The 20,396-nt window shown below is 40.8% G+C and overlaps 1 protein-coding gene across 9 annotated transcripts in view; it reads right to left on the reverse strand.

The window, feature by feature from the left end:
* The window catches only part of PLCE1 (phospholipase C epsilon 1), a 327,095-nt gene extending 311,367 nt beyond the window's left edge, over positions 1–15,728 (reverse strand). For 4 of the 9 annotated variants that reach the window (XM_056530232.1, XM_056530233.1, XM_056530228.1 and 1 more), the window contains exon 1: positions 15,508–15,726. The gene's annotated coding sequence lies outside the window, so the exon portion shown is untranslated. Of the gene's footprint in view, positions 1–15,450 lie in introns of all 9 variants that reach the window. The other 5 variants (XM_056530227.1, XM_056530230.1, XM_056530225.1 and 2 more) reach the window with 3 other exon arrangements.
* Positions 15,729–20,396: the final 4,668 nt, after the last annotated feature.

Genomic DNA, 20,396 nt, shown 5'->3' on the forward strand with positions numbered 1-20,396 from the left:
ACGGTGGTCTGGTGGTGCGCCATTTGGAATTAGAATTCGGGGACCCGGATTTTATGGCTTCGGACTTAGTCCACCTTAACGACATCAGGATGGATCTATGGCTGCTGGACTTCCAGGAGGTGGTGGAGAGTGCTTTGAGGATGTGGAGGAATGGGGCCGAGTAAGGGGTCACTCGTCCTCGTTGTGGATGGGGCAGGAGAAGTTCCGGAGGCACTATGGATCGGGAGTAAGGTGGGGCGTGGAGGAGTTAATCCCCAGCGGTATGGTTCCTGCGGCCATGGGGGGCCCAGGTAAGGTACGGGGCTCCGAAGGTGGTGCTCCCGGGCCAGGTGTTGGACGGCCAGGAGTAAGAGTAGGAGGCCCCAGGAATTCATGTTGGTGGAAACAAAGTGGACGGTGCCTCTGGGTCTTCTCCTGTTAACGTTGGGCACAATGTTGTAATTGTTATTTAATAAAGTTGGGCAGCTGTGGTCTTAGCACCATACAGATGTGTCGGTCATTATTGGGTGAGTGGTTGTATGGGCAGGGACAGGCAGCTAGAATCTCCCCTAGTCAAGTGGTGGAGAACTCCGCCACTGAAATTGATCCACCAAACTAAATACTCTATTCATTCTTTAGTTGGAGTTATGCATGCACTGCATTGCCGTCAATGGTGATGACGCAGGTCATGCAGTCCTACCACCGAAGGATTTCTTTAGCGGTCACCAGATGAAACCTTGATGGGGAGATTCCATAGTGTAAACACGCCCTAACAAATGTTATGTATATGCTGTGCTTTTACACATGTACACATGTATCTCTTAACTCATTTATGACCAGTAGTGTGTGTGTCTCTATCTTTTTCTATTTAATAAAGTTTGCTGTTTTTATATTTGCATTTCTCATGAGATCCAGGCATATAAAACAGGTCACAATTAACTAGCATACTGAGGACTCTATAGACACCACGCAGAAGAAACTTCTGACTTTCTCCCAGAGGACACTGTTCACGGGAAGTAAACATTTGGCAATGGTTATGTTATCTCTCTATTATTTTAGAGTTCTCCTTTCTCCTGTGCCAAAGAATTCAGGAAGTATAGGGTGTGATTTCCATGCCACATAGCGTGTCCGATGTCAGATGCACCTGCAGAGGAACAATTTTCCTTGTGCATCACTGGTAGAAATGCCATGGACTGAAGTTAGAGAAGGGTATAAGCTGCTCTTATTGTGAACAAGCGGATTTCTGACTAGACCATATCGAGGGCAGACATCACACTTAAAGGGGTTGTCTATGAGTATACATTTTTTTTTTTTACACCACCCTTAGTCATGTATAAAATTAGTTATACCTACCCCGACCCCCCTGCAGCTCCCAGTCTGACATCTGGTCTTGCTAGTTACCACTTGTGCCTGGTTCCTAAGACAAGTGGGACATTACTGGGGCCAGTGATTAGCTCAGCGGCAGTTCATGCTTGGACACCTTGTCTGGGATGAGTTAGGGCTGGATGATGTCAGACTGGGAGTTGCAGGGGGTCAGGTAGGCGAGTATGAAATATTTTTTATTTATACATCACCCCCAGCCATATATAAAATATAATTGTGTCCCCAGACAACCCCTTTCAGACATCCATCTACATACATTGGAAAACAAATGTGTATGTCAAATGTATGGGTTAATGTCCCCTTATATTTTATGACAAACATATGCCAAAAGAGTTTGCTTTTGGCAAATGTCTGGTTTTATCTGGATTCTTTTAATATGTAATGTAAACTAATACAGTAACCTATACGCTAAAGTACTACTATTTTAATTTTACAATAGAATTCAACAGGCAGACAAAGCCAAACAGATTTTAAAAAATGTAAAAAAATAAAATAATGAAAGCCTAAATAAACATAAATATGTGTCTAAATATACATTCATGAGGAAAGGTCCCTCCACCACAATAAAAGACACCAGTAATATAACTGATATACAGTATACTATGTGGGGGCCCTTAGATCTAGCACTGGGGCTCAGGATTCCAAATTTCCACCCCTGATCAAAAGAAAATAAACAGTCCAGGTCAAGCCAAGCTTCCAAACACCTTCACATATAAAAAGGAACCAGGGAACCTTGTAGCTTAGATGAGATGTGAAAGTAGATTGAAATAACCAACTAACAAGTGTTTGTCCCCAGTTGTAGGCAAAAAGGGGCCATTGCTAATTTAAATGGAAGGCAGTGTGTAAAGAGCTGCAGCTGTGATCTCTAGCACCTACAATATAAAGTTAAAATACAATACCACTATACCAGGATCAACTGTTACTACCAGTCAGGGGCATCACTAGGGGCTATTGGGGCTAGCCCCTAATCTTTTGGAGATGCCCCTGCCACCAGTGATAGAAATATATTACCCCCATATTTAACAAAACGCACTATACAAAAACAAATATTGTCATTATACTGCTTCTGGGGAGCAAGATTACTGTTACTATATGTGCAGTGTATAGGAGACATCATAGATGTTAGGTTCCACCTTTTAACTAAGGGACAACTAAAAATTAGAAGTGAGAACAGACTAGAAATCTGGTAAAAATGCTGCATACAATTTATGTAAAGATCAGAAATAGTGCAACTCATATACACAAACATATGCATTCCTGAAAAGATTTCTGAAAGATCACTAACAATTTAAATAAGTAATCCAGCCTAAAACTTTCTAATTAAAATATGGATGGAGCGTTGCTGCCTAGCACTTTCAGGTGTGACTTGATGTAACATGTCCACTCATCTATTCAGCGGCCACAGCAGTGTCCTGCCGGAGCCCCTGATTGGTTGTGCAGAGGTGTGACATCACAGCCTTGAACCCAGAAGCACCGGACAGCAGACTGCCGAACTCCATTATCACCGGAGTGAGGAGGGTTAGACACAGAATTTTTTACATACAAGCTACATGTCCATATTTTAGAAAGTTTGGGCTGGAAAAACCCTTCAAGATCCAAGTTGGAACTTTTAAGGGGTTGTTCCACCAAGGCAATCTTTTCTATTTATATAGAGGATGGTCCAGTGATCAGTTGATCATTGCGGATGTTTCTTTTCTAACCCCCACAATCAGGTGTTATTGTCAAAGAAAGCAACTTCTAGACACACATTCCTAAGTAATTCCCCATATAATGCACAATTATACTTGGTCTACTAAAGAAAAACCTACTCTATCAAAGTGGTTCTTTGAGGGGGCTTATGAGTAGACCACCCCCTTTTATAGTGACCATATACTGGCATCATCAGTAGTTAAAGGGGTACTCCACTCCTTTTTTTTATTTTATTTTTTTAATCAACTGATACCAGAAAGTTAAACAGATTTGTAAATGTCTTCAATTGAAAATTCTTAATACTTCCAGTACTTATCAGCTACTATATGATCCACAGGAAGTTCTTTTCTGTCTGACCACAGTGCTCTCTGCTGACATCTCTGTCCATATCAGGAACTGTCCAGAGCAGAATTGGTTTTCTATGGGGATTTGCTCCTGGGGACAGTTCCTAAAATGGACAGAGGTGCCAGCAGAGAGCACTGCGGTCAGACAGAAAGGAAACTCAAAAAGAAAAGAACTTCATGTGGATCATAAAGCAGCTGATAAGTACTGGAAGGATTAAGATTTTTTAATAGAAACAAATCGTTTAACTTTCTGGCACCAGTTGATTTAAAAAAAAAAATGTTTTCCATTGGAGTACCCCTTTAAACAAGCTCAGCTATCTTGTGCCTGTATGAAAAAGTGACATAAAATGCATGGTGACTGCAAAGCCGCGTGATAAATCTTATAATATACCTTTCATTTTCTATTAGTGTATAGGTTTCATTTTTAAAACAACATGGTAAAATTGTATCTATATTACAAAACAGCATTAGTAAATTAAAAACCCCAGTTTACCATAGAATAGCAGATACTGCCAATCCTGCATCATAACAAATGATAGAACAGGCAAATAAATAAATGACACTTGGTCCATAACTCCCATGTTTATGCGAGACACATTGATAAAATACAGCATTTGACATTCAATTTATCTGAAATTTGTCGGTGTACAGCCTCAGCATGTGTAAGATGGTTATGGTTACTGATAAGGATCTGAAATAGTCCTTTATAATTATTTCTTCAGTTTATCACCTGTTCACATTAAAACATCTAAGAAATAGAGAAGCTTGCTGTTCTGAAGGGCACTCAACCGACTAAGGAAAGTGCATATTAACTGATGGAGGAGGAGGAAGAAGGAAAGACCTCTAAATCAGTAGAAGCTCATCTCCCACGAGTGGAAAATATTCAGGCCAGAGAAGACATACGGTTATTAATATAGCGTTCATTGTTATAATAACAAAAATCATAAGGTAGAAAGATAACACGTTTCAGGGGTACACTCTCCCTTCTTCAGATCAGTATAAGTAAAGCATACACATACAGGGTATAAATGAACTAAAAAAATGGTGCTAAGTACAGTAGGAGGAGCCATGCAAAGCAAACATATAGTAAATGAATACAAATAAAAACACAACACACATATTAATCGATATTAATCGAACAAAGTTTGGTCATAACATGCAGGCGAAAAGTGCAGGCACACTATGAATGGCCGAAGGACGATTACAGTTATTGGGACCACCAGGGATGTGCACAGACAGTTGGGGGGACAGGGGCTGAAGGGGGAAAAAAAGGGTCGCTTCTCATGGTTATTTATTTGAATGCCCACATAGTGATGCCACACTACCTAGCACTGCCCAGTAGCCCCCAGCAAACTACTGCCCCATTAAGTGAGTGGTGATGCATACAGTGTATGCATGGCTGCTCACCAGGGGCACACACTGGATTTTATCATAGGTTGGAATTTAAAAACATAAAATAATACCTCCGCACCAGAAAAACATATTACTGCAGTGACTAAATGATAGCATTATGCTGTTGTAAAAATAAAAAACACTATACAAGAGAGAAAAAATTGCACCAAACCATGACTATGCATTACCCCCAGACAGTAACTGTATAATACCACCATACTGATACTGAATAAGAATCACTGTACACAGACTAATATCTTCAATAACAACACTGTACAATAGATAAATAATTGCGCCAAACCATGACTTTGCATTACCCCTACATAGTGACTGGATAGTACTACCATACGGATACTGAATATGACCCACCAAACACTAATATCACCAATAACATCACTGCACAATGGATCAATAACTGTGCCAAACTATGACCACAAACATTATAATCACAATATAATAAAACAAAAAAATTGTGACTGGATAATACCACCACACTGAGGGTATGTTCACACGGTAACAAAATGTGCGTAATGTCCGCTAAAAAAAAACCCACTGGCGGACATTCCAGCACATTTGAAAGTTCTGGGGGCACTAGGGCTGCTCGGAAATGTGCCATCTCATAGATAGCAATGCATTTCCATGCAAAATCCACAGAAGAAATAGACATGTCAATCCTGTGTATGCCAGAGTTGGGATTTCTGCAGCAGAAACATCTACCGCGGAAGTTCCACCAAGTGCAGTGTCTGCTACAGCGGAATGTCCATGTGGAATATTCTAGTGGAATATTCCACTGTACACAGACCAATAACACCACCATACAAGAGACAAATAATTCTGAAGCATCATGAACACGTCCATTGCACCTTTGGTTGTCCAAGCACGCTGAGAGTTGAAGGCACCCTGGAGGCACCCTGGTTGGGAAACACTGCTATAGTAAAATCTGTATCCATATACATTGAGGGTTTTCCCTTGTTAATGCACGTTTACCAGAGAGGGATGGTGGTTTCGTATACGATTGTTAGAAAAACGATTTACTTATATCCAGCCACGGGTAGACAGCTGTCCGAAACGTGTTGGCTTTTCCAGTGATGTGTTTTTACAAGATATCCAGTACAGCTTGACATTGTAATAAAACTTGGAGCTAGAGGTCTGTTCGTATTCTTGTTACTATCAGACAGCCTGATAAAACAGTGTGATAAAATGGTTGCGTTATTGAAGGCATTCCATAGTATGGGCATCTTCTTTACTAGAAGAATTGCTTCACCTGCAGACTATGGTTCTTTGCTGATTTGCGAGTATGCAGAGTGCCCATAAAAAAATGGAGGTGGGGCTTCAGATAAGGGGGCAGGGCAGATTAAATATAGTTAAAGCTAGTAACTGGTGTGAGCAATAGTCAAAATCTACACTAGTTTAAAGCCAGTGCAGATTTCTATTTCCAACGCACAGACAAACAGCACCTTGTTGTCCAGGATAAGAAAAATGTTGCTTCCTTCTTGCAGAAACATCACCACTCCTGTCCACAGGTTGTGTCTGGAATTGCAGCTCGGCTCCATTGAAGTGAATGGGACTGAAATGCAGTACTACACACAGCCTGTGGAAAAGAGTGGTGTTGGTTTGCAAAAAAAAAAGCAGCAGCGTTTTTTCCAAACCTGGAAAACCCCTTTAAAAGGCATGTGTCCTTTAATTGGGCACTATCAGTTAGGAAAACTTTTGATATATTGTAGAGACATGTCGAAAGTTTCATTCGGTTGGGGTCTGAGTGTTCAGATCCCGACCAATCACTAGACTGAGCCTGGGGAAGAGCGCGTTAAGTGATACAAACTTACAATGTAAGTCTATAGGATTGTCTCCGTCAGCACACGCTTCTCTTCCAGCCTATTCTAGTGATCCGTCTGGGTTAGAACACACAGACACTGATCAACCAAAAATGTTGTCTTGTCTCTAGGATGTATGAGATTTTTTTTAAAGACAAAGGGACTATTCACAGGGCAGAATTCCACCTCAAATTAAAGCCAATAGACTTCTATGGGATTCCGCACTCATAGAAGTCTATGGGCTTTAATTTGAGGTGGAAATCCACATTCACATGTGAATAGACCCTTAGGCTAGGCTAGGTTCCCTCTGTGGAATTTCTGGGCAGAAATTCTGCCAGAGATAAAGGCGGCGGCACTGGGACCGCACGGACTGCATTGCCGTCCCCATAGATGTCAATGCATTTCCCAAAAGATCCACCCAGAAATGCATTGCCGTCTATGGGGACGGCAATGCAGTCCGTGCGGTTTTAGTGCCGCCAGCTAAATCTCCAGCAGAAATTCTGCCCAGAGATTCCATAGTGTGAACCTAGCCTTAGATTCACTTTAACGACCCCAACTACAGAAACTTTACTGAAGACCAATTGCAAAATGCCAGTGTTCTGAAATTTTTGGCAGCTTTTGAAATGTTTCCCCAAAATTACCCCCAATGTTTTCAAAGCTTGTAATGTAAAGTGCTCAAAGAACTTGCAGCAGCAGCAGGGTCAATAAACCCACAGCATATGAGATGTGCTTCTGATTGTTTGCACAACCCTGACCTTTTGCTGAGTAATTGAATGTTTGTCATCTTTATCATTTATTATGAAACTAACAAAACTCGTCTATCATGCACTTTCCCTTAGTAAATTCCAAACAGCAGCCAACAGGCATATATTAATGTTCTACTGCAAGGAGAGTAATGCTTAGACAACTTATGTTCGCATTATTAATCCTGTTAAGGCTTTGTGACCCATTGGGGGGAATTACAAGAACAACATTTTGTACACCAGTCTCAGGTCGAGTTCACACTGCAGATTGTCCGCATGGAAATTCTCCATGAAGACATTCTGCAGGCTGCAGGTGTGGGCATGACATGCCAGAGCTAGAACTGCACAGGAATGTGCTACAGTGGGGCAAAAAAGTATTTAGTCAGCCACCAATTGGGCGAGTTCTCCCAGTTAAAAAGATGAGAGAGGTCTGTAATTTTCCTCATAGGTATACCTCAACTATGAGAGACATAATGAGAAAAAAAAAATCCATAAAATCACATTGTCTGATTTTTAAAGAATTTATTTGCACATTATGGTGGAAAATAAGTATTTGGTCACCTACAAACAAGCAAGATTTCTGGCTCTCACAGACCTGTAACTTCTTCTTTAAGAGTTTCCTCTATCCTCCACTCATTACCTGTATTAATGGCCCCTGTTTGAACTTGTTATCAGTATAAAAGACACCTGTCCACAACCTCAAACAGTTACACTCCAAACTCCACTATGGCCAAGACCAAAGAGCTGTCGAAGGACACCAGAAACAAAATTGTAGACCTGCACCAGGCTGGGAAGACTGAATCTGCAATAGGCAAGCGGCTTGTTGTGAAGAAATCAACTGTGGGTGCAATTATTAGAAAATGGAAGACATACAAGACCACTGATAATCTCCCTCAATCTAGGTCTCCATGCAAGTGGTATCAAAATGATCACAAGAACGGTGAGCAAAAATACCAGCAGCAGTGTGTGAAAACCTTGTGAAGACTTACAGAAAATGTTTGACCTCTGTCATTGCCAATAAAGGGTATATAACAAAGTATTGAGATGAACTTTTGTTATTGACCAAATGCTTATTTTCCACCATAATTTGCAAATAAATTCTTTAGAAATCAGACAATATGATTTTATGGATTTTTTTTCTCATTATGTCTCATAGTTGAGGTATACCTATGATGAAAATTACAGACCTCTCATCTTTTTAAGTTGGAGAACTTGCACAATTGGTGGCTGACTAAATACTTTTTTGCTCCACTGTATCTCACAGACGGCAATGCATTATGTGCGGAGTCCACAAAAAGAATGGACATGTTCATTCTTTCTGCGGACATCGGAATAGGAATTTCTGCACCAGATCCAATTCAATAGGACTCTGTTGCTGCAGAATTTCTGTGTGGAATTCTTATGTGGAATTCCGCACAGAAATTCTACTGTGTGAACATAGCCTTAGAGGCTTTAAAGGGGTATACCAGGAAAAAACATTTATATATATATATATATATATATATATATATATATATATATATATCTCAACTGGCTCCAGAAAGTTAAACAGATTTGTAAATTACTTCTATTAAAAAATCTTAATCCTTCCAATAATTATCAGCTGCTGAAGTTGAGTTGTTCTTTTCTGTCTGACAACAGGGCTCTCCGCTGACACCTCTGCCTGTCTAGGGAACTGCACAGAGAAGAGGGTTGCTATGGGGATTTTCTTCTACTCTGGACAGTTCATCAGGGAGCACTTAGACAGAAAAGAACAACTTAAATTCAGCAGCTCATAAGTACTGAAAGGATTAATATTTTTTAATAGAAGTAATTTACAAATCTGTGTAACTTTCTGGAGCCAGTTGATATATATATATTTAAAAAAAAAAGATTTTTCCTGGATAACGCCTTTAAAGCTATGGAAATTCCACTTAGCATTTACACAGGGAAATGCTAAGCAGCAGTCTGCTAATGATTTCAATGGGATTCTGCTGCTTAGTTCAGACATCATTAGTTCTGTATCAGAACTTCCAATGAGGAATTGGATTCCACCCGAAAAATATAAATGTTCTTTCTTTCAACTAAACCCACGTGGAAAATGTCTAAGTACTAAGTCCAAAATTCTGCAAACTGAATAAGGCTGGGTTCACATCACGTTTTTCCCTATACGGGACCGCATACGGCTGGGGGGAGCTATAAACTTGCGCTCCCGTACCCCTGCCGTATGCAGTCCCGTATGTAATTAATTTCAATGAGCCTACCAGAGTGAACCGGTCGCCTAATTTTTCCCCGTATGCGGTTTTCTACCGGGATTTCGGGAAATTAACAGCAAAACCACAAGGAAGACACAAGAAAAACTGCCACGTGTGAACAGTGACAAGGATGCAGCCACTTAATACATTTTGAGGAGCTTTTGCCGTCTGTGCCACAGAAAAGAAGTATATGCCAACCATAATCAGCCATAGATTGAGACATAATTTACACCATTTTCTGGCCTAATTTATGGTAAATCTGTCAGACAAGAGCACATCCCCTCCAGTTAAACCCTGTGATGGCTAAAGAACAAAAATTACCAAAATGACTTAAATGTGTTAATAAATTCCCCTAATGTGTTGCAATCTGAAGCTACTGTAGAACAATGCTATACACAGACTCGATTCAGACTGAAAAATCTCCAGCCAGAAATATTCCAGGCAGATATTCAGAGGGTGGTCACCGTTGACTAAATCCGACTGATTCAGTCCGAGCCTTGCCATACCCCACAAATAGCAACATATTCTGTGCAGACTCAATGGAAAGAATAAGCAAGATCATTCTATCGACATGGAAATTCGGCAGTGGAGCTCTGCCGCTGGAATTCTATAATGTGGATGTTCAGCAGAATCCCATTGACAGCAATTTCCAAGTGTATTTTCTAAGCAGAATTAGGCTTGGAAATTTCTCAGTCTGAACATAGCCTCACACATATTGTAGCAGAAATGCTGCACCAAAATCCTCAGTGAAAAATATCTTGAGCAGACTTTGTTGCAGAGTTTTGCTATGGATCCACAACAGAATCCGTAACACTGCTGATTTATTGCTGGTGATGTTTTTCCTATTAATTTGTCAATAGACATTGGCCCTCATTTACTTAGAAAATCTGGTTGTAAGTCTATCTTGCTTTCTTACCCGACTGCTTTTTTCCCCTGGTATTTATTATTATGTCGCATCCTGTTTGTCGCACGTGGGTTTTGTAGGTTTTGGTTTCCAACTCCTCTGAGCTGTCGGGAAAAAATCCACAACAATTCAACAAATTCGGGTTGGAAACCTTAATAAATACGTGGGAAAGCTCAGAAATGTCGGGTTACGCCTCTTTTTCGGGTTTGGGAGAATCCACATCGGGTCCGTCGGGAAAAAAATGTTGCATCGTGTCGCAGACTGGCGCACGATGTCTGCGACATGGCGCAGACAAAGATGCGACAAAAAAACCCGACAAAAGAGGTCGGGTTTAGAATAGTAAATGAGGGCCATTTACTTAAAGGGGTACTCCGGTGAAAACCTTTTTTCTTTTAAGGGTACGTTCCCACACAGCGTATTTGCTGCGTATTTGCTGCTGCATATTTTATTTTCCCTGTTGAAGTCAATGGGTAGGAAAATACGCAGCACCAAATACGCAGCAAAATACGCCACGTGGGAATGCACCCTAAATCAACTGGTGGAAGAAAATTAAACATATTTGTAAATTACTTCTATTAAAAAATCTTAAAGGGGTTGTGCACTGCCCTGCAGTTCAGAGCTCAGCTCACAACGTCCAGGGTTCATTACTCCAAATGCTGTGTGCGGGCTTCCGTGTTCGCGCCCGGCGGCTGCAAACACGGAAGCCCGCACTCAGCGTTCGGAGTAATGAACTCCGGACGCTGTGAGCTGAGCTTCGAACTGCAGGGCAGCGCACAACCCCTTTAATCCTTCCAGTACTTATTAGCTGCTGAATGCTACAGAGGAAATTCCTTTCTTTTTGCAACACTGATGACATCACGAGCACAGTGCTCTCTGCTGACATCTCTGTCCATTTTAGTAACCATGCATAGCAGATGTATGCTAAGGGCGGCATGGTGGCTCAGTGGTTAGCACTGCTACCTTGCAGAGCTGGGGACTTGGATTCAAATCCCACTAAGGACAACAATAAATAAAGTGTTATTATTATTATAATAACGTCAGCAGAGAGAACTGTGCTCGTGATGTCATCAGAGAGCATTCCAAAAAGAAAATAATTTCCTCTGTAGTATTCAGCAGCTAATAAGTACAGGAAGGATTAAGATTTTTTAATAGAAGTAATTTACAAATATGTTTAACTTTTTGCCACCAGTTGATTTAAAAGAAAAAATGTTTTCATTGGAGTACCCCTTTAACTCTACTGTGAATGCTCCACGTATTCTGCACAGAACTTCCACCAACAATAATGCCACCCTTATTATACAGCTCTAGCATCTGCTATATATATATATATATATATATATATATATATATATATATAACTTAAAAGGAAACTGTTAGCTCAATATCCTGCTCAAAGCTTCAAACATGGAAGATAGCTAATAGAGAGATGAAACAAATGATACCTGTCTCTATGCTCTGTTGGTTGTTTGCATGTTATAAAATTGTGTTTTTCTTCTAAGCTCCAGAGTTAACTGAGCTGCAGCATGCACGCCTCCTCCCTGCCCGTAAGGATTTATGTACAAGGCTCAGTACTGAAAGCCACATCCTGAACATGAATTAAGCAAGGCAGGGGTGGGATGTACATTGCACCTAAGCTTAGAAGTAAAACATGATTTTATCACTTAACAAACTGAAGAAGAAATATAATTAAAAAAAAACGGTTGATAAAAGAGTTGCACAAGCTACACTATACAGTAGTTGTTGGTAAAGCTCTCATGTGCAAGTCACTTATGAAAAGGGGTTCTCCAGTGTAAAACATTTTTTTTAAATCAACTGGTGCCAGAAAGTTAAAACAGATTTGTCAATTACTTATATTAAAAAAATCTTAATCCTTCCAGTACTTATAAGCTGCTGTATAATCCACAGGAAATTATTTTCTTTTTGAATTTATTTTCTGTCTGACCACCGTTCTCTCTGCTGACACCTCTGTCCATTTCAGGAACTGTCCAGAGAAGGATAGGTTTGCTATGGGGATTTGCTCCTGCTCTGGACAGTTCATGATATGGACAGAGTTGTCAGCAGAGAGCACTGTGGTCAGACAAAAAATTCATTAAAAAAAGAAAAGAACTTCCTCTGTAGTATACAGCAGCAGATAAGTACTGGAGGGATTAAGATTTTTAAATAGAAGTTATTTACAAATCTGTTTAACTTTCTGGCACCAGTTGATTTAAAAAAAATAAAAAATTTCCACCGGAGTACCCCTTTATTCCTCTGATGTGCCATTGGTAGGAGAGTTCACATTTCTCTACAACCTCTGCTCACTTACAAAACCATCATTCTGTTTTTCTTTAAGACAGTCATGTAAAACAATATAACATAGCAGTCCTAGGAAAGTAGTCTTAGGAAAACTTACACAGTAGTTACACTGCTCAAAAATAAAGGGAACACTAAGATAACACATCCTAGATCGGAATGAACTAATCGTATGAAATACTTTCATCTTTACATAGTTGAATGTGCTGACAAAAAAATCACACAAAAATTATCAATGGAAATCAAATTTATCAACCCATGGAGGTCTGGATATGGAGTCACACTCAAAATCAAAGTGGAAAACCACACTACAGGCTGATCCAACATTATGTAATGTCCTTAAACAAGTCAAAATGAGGCTCAGTAGTGTGTGTGGCCTCCATGTGCTCGTATGACCTCCCTACAATGCCTGGACATGCTCCTGATGAGATGGTCTCCTGAGGGATGTCCTCCCAGACCTGGACTAAAGCATCCGCCAACTCCTGGACAGTCTGTGGTGTTTGGAGCGAGACATGGATGGCCCAGATATGCTCAATCAGATTTAGGTCTGGGGAACGGGCGGGCCAGTCCATAGCATCAATGCCTTCCTCTTGCACATGAGGTCTAGCATTGTCTTGCGTTAGGAGGAACACAGGGCCAACCGCACCAGGATATGGTCTCACAAGGGGTATGATGATCTCATCTCGGTACCTAATGGCAGTCCGGCAACCTGGGCAAGCACATGGAGGGCTGTGCGGCTCCCCCAAAGAAATGCCACCCCACACCATTACTGACCCACTGCCAAACCGGTCATGCTGGAGGTTGTTGCAGGCAGCAGAATGTTCTCCACAGCATCTCCAGACTAGGTCAAGTCTGTCACATGTGAAGAGCACAGGGCGCCAGTGATGAATTTGCCAATATTGGTGTTCTCTGGCAAATGCCAAACGTCCTACATGGTGTTGGACTGTAAGCACAACCCCCCCTGTGAACGTTGGGCCCTCATACCACTCTCATGGAGTCTATTTCTGACCGTTTCAGTGGACACATGCACAATTTTGGCCTGCTGGAGGTCATTTTGCAGGGCTCTGGCAGTGCTCCTCCTGTTCCTCATTGCACAAAGGCGGAGGTAGCAGTCCTGCTGCTGGGTTGTTGCCCTCCTACGGCCTCCTCCACGTCTGCTGATGTACTGGCCTGTCTCCTGGTAGCGCCTCCATGCTCTGGACACTACGCTGACAGACACAGCAAACCTTCTTGCGACAGCTCGCATTGATGTGCCATCCTGGATGAGCTGCACTACCTAAGCCACTTGTGTGGGTTGTAGACTCCGTCTCATGCTACCACTAGAGTGAAGGCACCGCCTGCATTCAAAAGTGACCAAAACATCAGCCAGGAAGCATAGGAACTGAGAAGTGGCCTGTGGTCACCACCTGCAGAACCACTCCTTTATTGGTGGTGTTTTACTAATTGCTATTTTACTATTTTATTGAGCAGTGTAGTTAGTAGTCTAGGGCTACACTACGACCTTAGCGGCCACCAAAGATTTTTGTTAATGTGGATGCATTGTGAGGCAAAAGTTACCAGGATGGATAACTAGCAATTTACATGCAGCAACGCAGCAGTCTTTGGTCCTCGTCTTCTTCCTGCGTGCACAGATCGTCACACTGCGGTCAGCGTATCACTGGCCGCAGCAATGTCCTGTCTCGGCCATTGATAGGCTCAGCACATTGTCATGTGTTATATAGGATAAAGAAAAGCAGCACTGGAGTACTCCTTTAAGTCAGACTTTTTGATACAACATGGTCATTTTGCAGCTTTGTACTGCACCACTACTCAACGAATTATGGCCAAAAAATTAAATAAAATAAACAAAAGCACATCAGCACAGGGCAGAGAGCCTATATGCAACCCCCCTGTTGAATGCTATACTACAAAGCTGTAAAGTGAACATGGCTGTTATTATTCCTTTTATTTTTTGTCGGATTCATACAAAGGTAAAATAAGGGCTACATACATAAAATGCTAGAACTAGTACTGTACTGTATACATTTAAACTGTAACACAGCCACTTGAATCACCCATTAGGTGCAGGACCATTCCACTTTTCGTCTCATTGTTGATATTTATTTTTATGTGTTTATATTACGTGTTTACTTGATACAAGATGTTTCGTTTTAAACTGAAGTCATTAGAAACATTCTAGTAAAAAAAAAAACATTTCACGGAACATAAAACAAAATTAAGAGACACAAGTGACAAATGACTTTATAACCTCCCCCCCAACCCCCAGCTCGGTTTTAATTTGCGTGACACCTGTTTTGCATTAAAAATATCATAAGCGTACTTCTAATTTTGGCACAGGACAGAATAAGAGCAAGTAAGACCCATCATTCGATATCCATTCAGCATGTAGGAGCCTCACATAGTCCTTTACTCAAGTTTCCGAAAAAGAGAAAATTAGGATGGAGCCACAAATGCTGGATTATATAGAAGCCAGAGAACAAACTTGCTGCTGTATACCATACTTTATGTTCTGTGTATTATACTTTTATACAGTTGAAGAACATCAAAAAGCTGAATAGTCATAATAAAGATAGTGGTAAAGTAAGAAAGCTAAGCTAAGCTAAGTCATAGCTGTAGCTTATCCAGCCTGCAAGTTACAATGAAGTTCCATTCGTAAAAGTAAATATAGAATGTTACCTATGGTCAGTGCTCCGAAAATTTAGGATTTAGCATTGTATGAGCAGCATCTCTTACCCTGGGGCTACACAGAGTGCATGGTCTGCAGGCATGGGCAATCTTGGGGTGCAGGCGGCCTCACATTTCTGCGCTGCAGGCTGCTGGTCACAAGCCATAGTATCCCTTGTGTTGTGAATGAGAGTTCAGCGTTGGTGTGTTACTGCCTCAGTAATCGCTGGGCTGGGTGACCAGCCCTCACAATGCTGCCTCACAGCATTGGAATGTCTGAGCTAACACTGCAGCTACCAGAACTCTCACCAGTAGAGCTCAGCCTGCCAAGCCATGTGGACAGTGGTGCAGATCATTGCATCTTAGGGAACATGGCTACACACTGGAGAAATCCAAGGCTGGGGATGAGGCGGGTGGGGGGAATGGGATTACTTGTGCACCACTTCACAAGGCATCTGTATGAAAGGGGGGATGGTTGTGCATAATTGCTGTACAGAGGTACCGGTGCACCATGCCTTAGTGTTTTTTAAACAATGTGTCTCCAGCTGTTGCAAAACTGCAACTTCCAGCATGCCCGGACAGCCGAAGGCTGTCCGGGCATGCTGGGAGATGTAGTTTTGCAACAGCTGGAGACACGGGGGAATTCATCATTGTAGGTGTAAGTTAAGCATTTTTCTACACCTTTTTTTTGTGTGCTGGTAATGTGTAGAATCACTAAATTTAGAGTGGTACTCCAGTGAAAAACATTTATTTATTTTAAATCAACTGGTGCCAGAAAGTTAAAGGGGTACTTTTTGGAAAACATTAAAAAAATTTTAATGAAATGGTGGCGGAAAGTTAAACAGATTTGTAAATTACATATATATATATATATGTATATATATATATATATATATATATATATATATATATATATAAAAATCTTTACCCCTTCTAGTACTTATTAGCAGCTGTATGCTACAGAGGAAATTCTTTTCTTTTTGAGTTTCTATTTTGTCTTGTCCACAGTGCTCTCTGCAGACACCTGATGCCTGTATCAGGAACTGTGAAGAACAGGAGAAAATCCCCCATAGCAGACCTATGCTGCTCTGGACAGTTCCTGACACGGACAGAGGTGTCAGCAGAGAGCACTGTGGATAAGACAAAAAAAGAAATTCAAAAATAATAGATTTTCTCTGGAGCATACAGCTGCTAATAAGCACTGGAAGGGTAAAGATTTTTTTTTATAGAAGTAATTTACAAATCTGCTTAACTTTCTGGCACCAGTTCATTTAAAAAAAAAGTTTTTGTAAATTATCTAGCGTGAAGAAACAAAGAATGTCGCACTCACCGGTCCAGCATAAAAGTTCTTTATTGAAGACTAGTCAGAGGGTGTACGAATCAGCATAGCAGGAGCGTTTCCACAGTATGCTGATCCGTTCATCCGCTGACAAGTCTTCAATAAAGAAGTTTTATACTGGACCGATGAGTTACATTCTTTGTTTCTTCATGCAAGGTATTTGCCTTACTTTAAAGTGTCAGCACCGCTGCAGGTCCCGTTCTCGGTTCCCACTCCGCCAGCCTAATCAATATCCACAGTTGGTCCACATGTGCCCAGCTTTGTTTGAGCTCCTTTTGAAGTGTCGGTCATTTGCACTCCTTCTGTTTGCAGATTTGTAAATTACTTCTATTCAAAAATCTTAACCCTTCCAGTACTTATCAGCTGCTGTATGCTCCAGAGAAAGTTCTTTTCTTTTTGAATTTCTTTTCTGTCTGACCACAGTGCTCTCTGCTGACACCTCTGTCTCAGAAACTGTCAAGAGCAGAAACAAATCCCCATAGCAAACCTATCCTGCTCATGACAGTTGCTGAGACAGACAGAGGTGTCAGCAGAGAGCACTATGGTCAGACAGAAAAGAAATGTAAAAAGGAAAGAACTTCCTCTGGAGAATACAGCAGCTGATAAGTACTGGAAGGGTTAAGATTTTTAAGTAGAAGTAATTTACAAATCTGTGTAAGGGTACGTTCACACTACGGAATTGCCGCGGAATTTCCGGGCGCAATTCCGCGGTGTGAACTTTAACATTAGTGTGAACAGGTTTCTGCGTGACCCGTTCACACTGCGGAATTTTAGCGGCGGACATTTCCGCAGCTGAAAGTGTTCCGCGCAAAGAAAGAACATGTTCATTCTTTGTGCGGAATCCACGAGCGGACCATAGCCGTCAATGGTGACGGCTCAGTGCCCCGCGGCCCTAGCGCCTAAGTACCCTCGGTGGTGGCCGCCAGGCGGAAGAATTCCATAGTGTGAACGCACCCTAACTTTCTGGCACCAATTGGTTTAAAAAAAAAAAGTACCCCTTTAATTTTGTACAGGTACACATTTTCTAAATTTTCACTCTTCACATACACCAAAAAGCTAAGCTTAGTCTGGGCCGGTGTCGTTTAGAGACTTTACGGTGGTTTTATGGCTTTTTTGCGCCATTTCACAAAAAGGCGCAGTTGATAACACCCGTCAATATCATGCTTGGACTCAAGATAAATTGTTTGAAGGACTTATAAGGGATTACATACAGGAATACATAGGGGATAATTGTATTATAAGTGATAGCCAGCATGGGTTTACTAAGGATAGAAGTTGTCAAACCTATCTAATTTGCTTTTATGAAGAGGTGAGTAGAAGCCTTGACAGAGGAATGGCTGTGGATATAGTGTTTCTGGATTTTGCTAAAGCATTTGATACTGTCCCTCATAGACGTCTGACAGGTAAGTTAAGGTCCTTGGGCTTGGAAACTTTAGTTTGTAACTGGATTGAACACTGGCTCATGGATCGTACCCAGAGAGTGGTGGTAAATGATTCGTACTCTGATTGGTCCCCGGTTATTAGTGGTGTACCCCAAGGTTCTGTACTGGGACCGCTGTTGTTTAATTTATTTATCAATGATATAGAGGATGGTATTAACAGCTCTGTTTCTATCTTTGCAGATGACACCAAGCTTTGTAGCACGGTACAGTCTATAGAGGATGTGCATAAGTTACAAGATGACTTGGATAGACTAAGTGTCTGGGCATCCACTTGGCAAATGAGGTTCAATGTGGATAAATGTAAAGTTATGCATCTGGGTACTAATAACCTGCATGCATCGTATGTCTTAGGGGGGATTAAACTGGCAGAGTCACTGGTAGAGAAGGATCTGGGTGTACTTGTAGATCACAGACTACAGAATAGCATGCAATGTCAGGCTGCTGCTTCCAAAGCCGGCAGGATATTGTCATGTATCAAAAGAGGCATGGACTCGAGGGACAGGGACATAATACTCCCCCTTTATAAAGCATTGGTACGGCCTCACCTGGAATATGCTGTTCAGTTTTGGGCACCTGTCCATAGAAGGGACACTGCGGAGTTGCGACTAAACTAATAAGGGGCATGGAACATCTTAGCTATGAGGAGCGATTAAAGGAGTTACAATTGTTTAGTCTTGAGAAGAGACGTTTAAGGGGGGATATGATAAACGTATATAAGTATATTAATGGCCCATACAAAAAATATGGAGAAAAACTGTTCCAGGTTAAACCCCCTAAAGGACGAGGGGGCACTCCCTCCGTCTGGAGAAGAAAAAGTTTAGTCTCAAGGGGCGACACGCCTTCTCTACCGTGAGGACTGTGAATTTATGGAACGGTCTACCTCAGGAACTGGTCACAGCAGGAACAATTAACAGCTTTAAAACAGGATTAGATACATTCCTGGAACAAAATAACATTAATGCTTATGAAGAAATATAAAATCCCATCCCTTCCCCAATATCGCGCCACACCCCTACCCCTTAATTCCCTGGTTGAACTTGATGGACATATGTCTTTTTTCGACCGTACTAACTATGTAACTATGTAAGATCAGTGGATTCTTACACAAAATCGACAGAAATGTGTAAGTAAAAAAGGCGCATAAAAGGCACAAAAAACTAAAAAACACTAGCTCCAAAATAGCACCAAATGTAGTTGGAAAAAAAGCTGTACACACAATGAGAAATGCCAGCCACACTGTTTAAAAAAACACCGCTTTTAAATCCCAGGCTAAGGCTATAAAGTCACACGAAAGTTGTATTTGTTTGAGTTAGAATTTGCGCATTAGTTGCAGAGTTCACATCAGTATTCATTATTTTACTTGATGATGTAAAAACAAACAACAAAAAAACGAAGTGGATCTATTATTTTCCTTCAGTTTTTACAGGGAATTTACACAAACTTTTTTTAAAGTGTTTTGTTATGATTTTCATAATTTTTTCTAAAAATCTAAATCATTTTATTTTGTTTAACCTTCTGCAGAGGAGGTACTTACTTTAGGAAGTGGCTTTTCTTAGGCCGGGTCTCCACTGAGTAATTTTTCGCAGAAACGTTGTTAAAAACGCCCATTTTGCCGCATGGCGTTTTTTTTGCAAAAAAAAAACTGCTGCGGCAAGATGTTAGCTGTAAGTCTATAGGAAACTCCAGAAACCCTTATCCACTTGGCGTTTTTGAGTTTGGCGTTTTTTTTATCCTTTTGGCGTTTTTTAGGGATTTTGGTCAAAAACGCTGGATTTCAAAAACATCTGCTTGCTGAGGGTCTGGCATTTTTTTCGCAAAAATGTTGCGTTTTTCCCCATAGAAGTCTATGGGAGTGAAGAAACGCAAAGAAAAACGCTATGTGGGTTTTAACTTTGGCGTTTTTGCAGGCGGTTTTTAATCTTTTTTGGACTTTAGCGATCAAAAAAAGTGAAGAAGATACCTTTTCTATTTAAATTTCATATATATTTTTTATAACATAAAAAAATTATAAAAAATATACATTAGTGTTAGAAAAAATTGTATCTAACGAAATGTATATTTTTTTTATAAAGAACTTTTATTTCATTTTGAAACAGTAAGCAATTTATGTGGGCGGGCAGGGCACTAAAATGTATCCGACAATTATAAAAATATAGTGTATGTGAGTGTCTTTAACT

The sequence above is a fragment of the Hyla sarda genome, chromosome 7 (genome assembly GCF_029499605.1).
Source record: "Hyla sarda isolate aHylSar1 chromosome 7, aHylSar1.hap1, whole genome shotgun sequence".
NCBI lineage: Eukaryota > Metazoa > Chordata > Amphibia > Anura > Hylidae > Hyla > Hyla sarda.